Here is a 10,112-nt window from a genome sequence, read left to right as displayed (position 1 = left end):
TGCTGCTGAGAATGAAGATAAATCATTGTTCTGATGAGAAATCAAAATTTTAGCTTTGGGGCAAATAGCTCATCGCTTTTAAAAAATTAAATTTCAATTTATTTTCAAACAAAGAGCCATTTTCTCTCACTCTCACAACTCCTACTTCCCATTGCCCTATCCATCTACCTCACTGGGAAAGCAAGAAAAAAGCTCAAAAGGGATTTTGAGAAGCAAGTAAGGGAAGTAGAGGAAAAACTGGGAAGAGAAATGAGAGTGATGCAAGAAAATCATGAAAAACAAGTCAACAGCTTGCTAAAGGAGACCCAAAAAAAATACTGAAGAAAAAAAAAACTCTCATTGTAAATAGGTATAGTCAAGCACAACAAATCCTTGTGTTGACCATATTTAAAAAACATGCCTCAATCTGCACTGAGTCCATCACTTCTTTATCAGGAGGTAGGCATCATGTTTCACCATGAATCCCCTGGAGTAGAGGTTGATTATTGTGTTCATCAGAGTTCCCAAGTCTTTAAAAGTTTCTTTCTTTTTATAATACTGTGGTTACTGTATAAATTGTGCTCCTGGTTCTGCTCACTTCTCTCTGCATCAGTTTATACATGTCTTCCCAGGCTTTTCCTGAAACCATCCACTTCCTCATTTCTTATGGAACAACAGTATTCCACCAAATTCATATACCATAACTTATTCAGCCATTTCTTTCCATTTCTTTTCTTTTCTTTTTTCAGGTAATTGGGGTTAAGTGACTTGCCCATGGTCACACAGCTAGTAAGTATCAAGTGGTCAGATTTGAACTCAGGTCTTCCTGACTTCAGGGCTGGTACTCTATCCACTGCACCACTTAGCTGCCCCCTCAGCCATTTCTTGAATGATGAGCACCCTTGATTTTCAATTCTTTGCGACCACAAAAGAGCTGCTATGATTATGTTTGTACATATGGATCCTTTCCCATTTCTCTGATCTCTTTAGGGTACAGACCTAGTAGTAGAATTCCTACGTCAAAGAGTATTTTTTAAAAAATAGCTTTTTGGGGAGAGTTCCAAATTACTTTTTAGAATGGCTGGATCAGTTCATTGCTCCATTAGCATACTTGTTTTCCCACAGTGCCTTCAGTATTTGTCATTTTCTATTTTTTCCAACTTCACCAGTCTGATGGGTTTGAAGTAGAATCTCAGAGTTGTTTTAATTTGCATTTCTTTAGTTATTAGTGATTGAGGGCTTTCCCCCGCCCCCTCCATATGGCTATTGATAGATTTCCTTCTCTGAAAACTGCCTATTCATATCTTTTGACCATTTATCAACCTGGGAAAAGATTCTTAATCTCATAAATTTGAATCAGTTTCCTACAAATTTTAGAAATGAGACCTTTGTCAAAGAAACTTGCTGCAAATATTTTCCCCACTTACCTGCTTCTCTTCCAATTTTAACTACAATGGTTTTGTTTGAGCAAAAACTTTTAAATTTCTTTCTTGCTCCTCTACCTTTATGATGCCACCCTTTATACCCAAGTCGTGTACTCACTTGGAGTTCATCTGGTATATGGTGGGATGTTGGTTTATATTTAGTTTCTGCCAGATTGCTTCCCAGTTTTCTGAAAAGTTTTTGTTGAATGGTGAGTTCTTGCCCCAATAGTTTGGATCTTTGGGTTTATCAAACATTAGGCCCATTTGCTCCTATTGCTTTCATCTACTGTTTACCTAATCTGTTACACTGATCAAACTCCCTACTTCATAACTAGCACTGAAGTCTTTTGATGATTACCACTTAGTATAGTCTGAGATCTGCCATTATTAAGCCCCTTTCCTTCTCACTTTTTTTCATTAATCTCTTAATTTCATAACTCATAGATTTAGAGTTAGAAGGGACCTCAAAAGATACAACCCCCTTATTTTGCAGATGAGGAAACTGAGACATGGGGAAGTTCAGTGTCTTGTCTAAGGTTTAAAAAAAAAAAGGTGTCTGAGGTGTGATTCATGCCAGGTCTTCTTGATTTTAAGTCCACCACCTTATCCAGCAGACCACGCCAGCAAGTTGTCTAAGGATTCCATTCTGCTATAATAAGCTATAGTCTTCTTCAGATTGCCCCAAGGAACACCGGAATGTAGCAATATGACATGAAATTTATTTTCAAAACAAACTTAGAGGACAAAGGGTATCACTTCTAGGATGTCTGGGGCTTGGCACTCTTGCTGCCTCATTTGAACATCCTTCTATTCTGTCCATAGGCTTCTATAAGATTGCACCTAACTTGGTGGTGCTTTTCGGCCCCCATCTTCCTAGTGCCAGATGCCAACACTGAAGCACTCTCAACTTGCCTGTCTTCACCTAGGGCCATTTCTGGAAGGTTTTCTCCTCCTTAGATTGCTGCTTCCTCCTCCTACTTTGCTGGTTTCTTTTCCTCTTGAGGACTGAAAGTTAGAGAAAAATCCAATAAGAAGTTAGAGAAAATCATGAACATCTCAGTCCACTCTGGAAGCTGTGGGCTCCCTCATTGTTTATTCTTGAGGATGGAGGCCTAGGGATCAGCCCATCCTCTGCATTCCTGCCCCCTCCTGCCTTGCTGCAGCCTGGCTAGAGACTTCTGTACCTAGACTACTGCAATAGCCTTCTGGTTGGCTTTCCTGCCTTGTCTCTGCCCATTCCGATCTCTCTTTCTTCAGCTATCAAAGTGACTTTCCTAAAGTGAAAATCAGACTACGTCACTCCCATATTCAACAAACTCCACTGACTTCTTACTGCCTCCAGGATCAAATCTAAAATTCTGTTTGGCTTTTGAATAGCTTTCATAATCTGGTCCCTCCCCTTCTTTCCAATTTTCTTACACTTTTCCCTACACATACACTACAACCAGTGATGCTGGCTGGCCTCCTCACTTTTTACTCTCATGGGACACTCCATCTCCTGGCAGCCTTTCCTTGGCTACCCCCCATGCTTGGAATTCCCTCCCTCTTCATCTCCCCCTCCTGGCTTCTCTGGCTTCCTTCAAGCCTCAGCTAAAATCCCACCTTCTGCAAGAATCCTTTTCTGGTCTCCTTTAATGCTGGTGCCTTCTTATTTTGCCCCCTATCTATCCTGTACATAGCTGTTTACACGTTGTTTCCCCAATTAGGATATGAGCTCCTTGAGGGCAGCAATTGTTTTTCATCTTTCTTTGTATCCTCAGGGCTTAACACGGAGCTTGACACACAAGAAACACTAAATAATGCTTGCTGACCTGATTAGCGCGGTCCACCGGGCAGGTCCCAGCAGGGCATCCTGTGCTCACCTTTCTGGAGGTGGCAGGCATTCCTTCTTGTGGATGTACCTCACCTTTTGGCCTCAGTTACTGTTAGGGATTCACAGAGATGAATTAATAAGGAGAGAGAAACATTTTTACAGGCAAGTCCCACAGACTCTAACTTAGAAGCCTCTAAAGGGTTTCCTGTAGGAGTCCCCACAAGAAAAGTCAAGGCCCACGTCAGATCTGTGCAAAGAGAAGGCCTTTTCTTGGCCCTTCTGCTGTCACATCCTCTGAACTTGGGTCCAATTTGACATTGACTTAAGCGGGCAGCCTCATCTTCCTTACTATCTTTTAGGGTGCCTTTCAATATCCATTGGGCATTGGGAACAGCTGAAATTTCACCATGCTGGGACACAATGAAAGAGTAAAAATTTTAAACAGCAAAATGTTTCCATAGCCAATCCGGATTTACCTACAAGAGTTTCTTTTCGGCAAGCCAACCCCTCACCTTCACCAGCTCCCAATATCTCTGTTAAGTCACTAAGTCACAGAATCTCAAGAGTTAAACTTCAAAGGTCATGCTAATCTAGAATTTATAATGCTTTAAAGGGCTACAATGTACATTATAGACATTATCTTATTTGATATTTGATAATTCAAACCCAGGCCACTCATGCCTCTAAGTCCAGTGCTCTTTGCACTATACCATCTAGTCCAACTCAGCTGGGCCAAGTGCTGAACGGAGTCTGTTGGGGACTTTGCTCTCCCCACCCAAGCTTGCCCACAAGCAGCAGCATCTTTGGATGCAGATAGGCTCCTGGGAACCCACTAGAAATAGGTGGAAGGTAGGTCTTCCCTCCCTTGCTCTAGCTCCACTGCCCAGTTCTCACCAGGAGCTAGATGCCCCCCCAGGTGGATGCTGACTGCCCTCCCCTCCATCCTACCCCCAGGCAGAGGTATCCCATAGCCCTGTTCCATTCCCGACAGGTACAGGTGGCTGCTTATATTGCTTGGATGAACAGTCAGTTATCTGCCATCTACAATTCTTCTGGTAAGATGGTAGCCTTCTGGGCCTTATTGTCTGTCTTGCCACCATTCCCTTGAGATCCTGGGCACTACCATCTGACCTGCTCTCGTGTCCCCAGGGAGTCTTGGGCCTTACCATCTGGCCTGTTGCTTTCTCCTACAGACTTTTTGTATTATTGTATCAGTTAATTAATTGTATTAATCTTCCTCATGGGTAAATCTTCTCTAATTAGAATGTGAGCTTTTTGAAAGGAGAGATAGTCTTTTGCTTCCCTTTATATCCCTAACACTTGGCAAAGGAGCATATATTAAGTACTTGACAAATGCTTTTCCATTCCATACCTGAAAAGGAATCCCCACTACAAGCGGCTTTGCTTGAAGAGCTCCTATAAAGGAGGGATCCTCCCTAAGCTGCCTATTCTTCTTTTGGACGTTCTTAAAGGTTAGGACATTTTTCATTAAATTGAGCCAAAATCTTTCTCTCTATAACTTCTACTCATTGTAACATTCCACCTTCTCCAAGCACTATGCCTACACTATTGATTCTCCATCTCTTCTGGCCAACTGCCCACAGAAATAGTAGCCTTCACTTAATGTGTGAATTTCCCGAGGCCTCTGATAACCATATTCAGAGAGTTCTTCATTGGTCGTGGAAATTCCATCAGGGAACACACCCCTGATTCTCTGTACTGGGAAAGGACTTAGAAACAAAATATTCTCTATAGTCTAGAATGGACACAAGCTTACATGCCAGGCTTAGAAATATTTTTGTTGGAAATTCTTTTCAGACTACATCAGGAGTGGGGAGTCCCCTTTCTCACTTTCAGTTGTGTCCAACTCTTCATGACCCCATTTTGGAGTTTTCTTGGCAAAGATACTAGAGTAGTTTGCCATTTCTTTCTCCATCTCATTTTTTTTTTTTGGCAACTGGGGCTAAGTGACCTGCCCAGGGTCACACAGCTAGTGTCAAGTGTTTGGTCTGAGGTCCTATTTGAACTCAGGTCCTCTTGACTTCAGGGCTGGTGCTCTACCACTGTGCCACCTAGCTGCCTCCGGCTCATTTTACAGATGAGGAAACTAAGGCAAACTGGGTTAAGTGACTTGCCAAGGGTCACATGGCTAATTATTGTCTGAGGCTAGATTTGTACTCAAGAAGATGAGCCTTCCTGATTCCAGTGCTCTATCCACTGAGCCACATAGTTGCTCCTTCCCCACATTCATCCCCGTTTCATCTTCTATTATATTTTTCCATTATTCTCCTTGTCTAGGCAGTTCAAGGCTTCTACATTGAAAAGAAAGTTTAATTCCTTCACCCACTAACATTTAGTTTCCTATGAATAAATTATGCCAGATTAGGACATTTAGAGCAGAGTTCTTTTGTGTCTTATGAACTCACAAATCAGTGGGGCTATGTATTATTGTAATAAGAACACTGGGCTGGGATTTAGGGAAACCTGGGATAGTCAGCTAACAAGCATTTATTAAGTTCTTGCTATGTGCCAGTTATTATGTGAAGCACCGGGGATATGCAGAAAATAAGACAAAAACGTATTCTAAATCCTTAAGGAGTTCACATTCTAATGAGGGACACAATATATAAATAACTACGTTATTTTAGAAAGAAGCCTCCCCCAGTCTCCCTTAATTCTCCTACCTTCTCTCTGAGATGCCCTCCACAATCTCCTGTGTATGTCTTATTTGTCTATCATCTTGGAGTCCTTTGCATAGTCTCCCCCATTAGAGTGTGAGCTCTCTATGTCCATGCACAAGATAGACACAGAACAGATAGATGGGATAATATCTGAAGAGGGGAAGGACTAGGAAACATCAAATCACTTTACCTTTGATTACTGAATTTCTTTGTAAAATAAATTAGGCTAAGTGATCTCTGAGGACCTTCCCACTCTGAGACATTCTTAAATTGTCAGAGAAACTCCCAGTTTCACTTTTTCCTCTTTGGGAATGACAAGAACAGAAACAGATCATCTCTATTCTTTCTACTTCCAAACTCATGAGCTGAGTGAAGCATAAGCCTCCTTCCCAACCCCAGCAACAGGACTTTCCTATCATAGATGATTTCTCTAACCTGGCCCAAATGCAGCTTGTAGAGGATGTCTGCCAATTTGGCCCCTATGGAACGCTCTGCTATCTCTATAGCCTTACTCCTTCAGCTTTTCTTTTCTCTTCACTTTGCAAGCTTATCTTTTAACTCTCCCATCTGTAGGGGGCTACAGAAAATAACTCATCAATTGAATTCATTAGGGCTGGCCTTTCTCAGTCTTAAAATAGTAATGACTGATACCTGTTTAACCCTTTAAGGTTTGCAAAGAGGTCTACACACGTGATCTCATAGGGTCCTCCTGATAATTCTGTGATACATATTAACAGGTATTATTATTATTATTAATATTATCATTCCTGTTTTATCAATCAATTAACACACCTTTATTAGACATCTACTATGTGCCAAATACTGGGCTACTGGCATTGGGGGCAAAACTACTAAAGTGAGACACAGCCCCTGCCTGGAAGGAGGACATTCTACAGGTGACAAGAGAGACTCCAAGAGCTGCAGGGCCTTACCTGTAGTCATGGAGCTAGCAAATGTCAGAGGCATCTATTGCTTCCAGGGCTGCCTGCTTCTAAGTACAGGGCTCTGTATTTTTAACGACTTTGCTACTGGTAAGCTGTGCGATCAAGTCAAGTCATTTCACTTTGTAAAATGAGAAGGTTGGATCTCAAAGGCTCCTTCCAATTCTATCATTCTGTAACTCTTTGATTTTGTCTTCATCATGTACCCCTCAGAAAAATGACAATTAAATTAAAGGCATTTAAAATTTTTTTTTAATTAAAAATCTATTTTCTTTTGCTAGGCAATGGGGTTAAGTGACTCGCCCAGAGTCACACAGCTAGTAAGTATCAAGTGTCTGAGGCCAGATTTGAACTCAGGTCCTCCTGAATCCAGGGCTGTCCACTGCACAACCTAGCTGCCCCCAAAATCAATTTTCTATCACTCCTCTTTCCCCTCTCCAGTCCCATTGGGAAAAAAAATGGCTCCATGTGTTTTCATCGGCTGTACTACACGCCTGGAATGTTCTCTCCTCACTTCTGTTTCTGAGCATTCCTGGCTTTCTTCAGATTTGAGCCCAAATCCTGTAAGAAGCTTTTCCTAGTCTCCCTCAATCCTAGGGGCTTCCTTCCAAGTTTCCTGTATGTATCTTCTTTGTACATAGTTATTTCCTGGTGTAGCTCTTTAGACAGGGATTGTATTTGCCTTTCTTTGTATTCCCAGCCAGTGGCTGGCACCAAGTGAGAGTTTAGTAAATGCTTGTTGACTTGACTTATGAAAAATGTGCATAGTCAAACAAAACGTGTTCCCAAAATGGTCACGTAAAAAAAAAGCCACCAATGTTAGAGAAATTTAGTATCTGAGCAAATATTAGATTTCAGTATTGGTACTTTTAATCATCTCTTGTTGCCTAACAGATAATTTCATTACAATATCCCTGGTGTCACTTCTCGGGTAATTACATCATCCCCCGGTTCTTAAATAGTACTTAATGCCAGCTCAGTAGGGAATGAGAGGAAAAGAGACTTTTTTTCCATCCCCCACAGTGGTTCCAAGTTCCCAGGTTTGGCCCCTGCATAGATTCCCTGCTGATCAGCCATAAAAACAGGGAATAGTTGGGTACCATACTCTATAATAAAAGGATGCCTCAGGCATCATTAGCCACAGCCAGTCGCCCAGGTACCAGGTCTTTTCTTCCTCAGACCGAGTGGAGAGGACTCAGAATAGACTCCTCTTTCTCATATGCCCTTCTAATTGCACCTTACCTTGGGGAATTATTTCTTTGTTTTGTTTCGTTTTGTTTTTTTGGCTAGGCAGTGGGGTTTAGTGACTTGTCCAGGGTCATACAGCTAGTTGAATTTGAACTCAGGTCCTCCTGATGCCAGGACCAGTGCTCTACCACTGTGCCACCCAGCTGCCCCTTGGGGAATTATTTCTAAATGGATATAGTACATATTGTGATTTCAAGGAGTATCAGGAAAGCCCTAGTTATACATACAGTCCCCACTACACAAATTAATTTTACAATGTTTATTTTGAAAAGGAAACAAGTATATCTATGCAGATAGATATACATACAGAATATATATATACGTAAACAAGAATATATACATTTGTAAGACTGTGTACACATAAACAAGAGAACACATTATATATACTTATGTGTATATATATATATATATATATATATATATGTATGTGTGTACATATATGTATATATGTATATAACAAGGACTTTCCTAACTCCCCTTGAAATCACATTACATACTGTATCCATTCTGGGTCAGACTGTCTCCTAAACTTTCCAACCTTATTTTAGACATTTTTAGACTTTTTTTTTTAGGCAATTGGGGTTAAGTGACTTGCCCAGGGTCAAACAGCTAATACGTGTCAAGCGTTTGAGCTGAGGCCGGATTTGAACTCAGGTCCTCCTAACTTCAGGGTTGGTGCTCTATCCACTGCGCCACCTAGCTGCCCCTCCAACCTTATTTTAAACTGCATTGTTTTTCCCCATTTGATTTTCCCCAAGGGCAAGGCCTTTATATTGCTTGGTGACATGTTTGCCACCTTGTGGCCCCAGTGGGGAATGACATCTTCTCTTTGGAACACAATCCAAATTAACTGAGCAGTTTAACCCCCTGAGGATGCCTTGGAACAATCTTATTGGGTTATTCTCCCAACTCCTGGCTTACTCTCGGCCAATCAGGAAACCTCCCCATTGTGGGCTCCACCTATATGACTTAGTTAACTAATTTGTGCCTACAACAGGTACAGTGTTCCCATCACCTCAAAATGACAAAAATAAAGAAAAGCGGTATGGTGTAACAGAAATCAACTTGGAGTCCAAACATGTGACATTGGGGAGGAACGGAACAAAGATTTATTAAGTGCCTACTATGTACCAGGCACTGGGCTAAGCGCTTTAGGAATATCATCTCATCTGGTCCTTATAACAACCCTGGGAGGCAGATGCTGCTATTGTCCCCATTTTACAGTTGAGGAAACTGAGGCAAATAGAGGTTAAGTGACTTGCCCAGGGTCACCCTGCTGGTAAGTGTCTGAGGTAGAATTTAAACATGAGTCTTCCTGACTCTCACCTGGCCTGCTGTTCGTTGCCCCACCAAACGGCCTTGGCCAAGTCACTTACCTCCCTGGGCCTCCCTGAAAGGCTTAGTTTAGATGTTGCCTAAAGGTCCTTCCAACTCTAAATCCTGCTTCAATGCAATCAACGCAAACTCACAGTTCACCAACCTTGTTCACGAAACACAGACCTGTCTCCTCTTTTCCTTCACGGTGACAGCCTCCTCCTCTTCAGTTCAGTTGCTATCAATACAGAACAAGTGTTAATAGGATTAGATTGCATTTCTAAAACAGTCTTTTCCCTGGCTGGATGGTCTCTATGGTAATTCTGTCCCTGGCTTTCCACGACACATAGGAAGGCCTTAGAGGTCCCAGAGACCAAGGTTTTTGTCCTGACTTTGTCACTAACTTGCTATGAGACCTTGTACAAAAAGCCTTTTGGCTGCCTTCCTTGTACAATGAGGGAAAGTTTAGATTACATAACTTCTAGCTTTATTTAACATTTTCGCCTTATGTCTTCCACTCTCCTCCTCCTTGATAAGAAAACTGCTTCTCTCTTTCTAACCATATCATCTGTGTGTTCATCTTCTAGGATCCCCAAGGACTCAGGCCCTTCTTTTAGCTGTGTCCTGCCCTTCTGTTCAGTAGCCTTCCCTCTGGGATGACAAGAATCTAAGCTACCCAAAACAGAATTGCTGCATCCATCATGGATCCCAA

General features: G+C 41.8%; 1 long non-coding RNA gene across 1 annotated transcript; it reads right to left on the bottom strand.

The window, feature by feature from the left end:
* Positions 1-2,152: 2,152 nt before the first annotated feature.
* Positions 2,153-9,691, bottom strand: LOC110200443 (uncharacterized). The gene is made up of 3 exons (XR_002322257.2): positions 9,567-9,691; positions 3,215-3,325; positions 2,153-2,408 (listed from the first exon to the last, which is right to left on the bottom strand). It is a non-coding gene; the product is annotated as an uncharacterized LOC110200443 (long non-coding RNA).
* Between the last annotated feature and the right edge of the window lie 421 nt (positions 9,692-10,112).

This window comes from Phascolarctos cinereus, unplaced genomic scaffold (genome assembly GCF_003287225.1).
Source record: "Phascolarctos cinereus isolate Bilbo 61053 unplaced genomic scaffold, phaCin_HiC Scaffold_2;HRSCAF=192, whole genome shotgun sequence".
Lineage (NCBI taxonomy): Eukaryota > Metazoa > Chordata > Mammalia > Diprotodontia > Phascolarctidae > Phascolarctos > Phascolarctos cinereus.
Note: the sequence above shows the minus strand (reverse complement) of the source record. Positions and strands in the feature narration are given on the sequence as shown.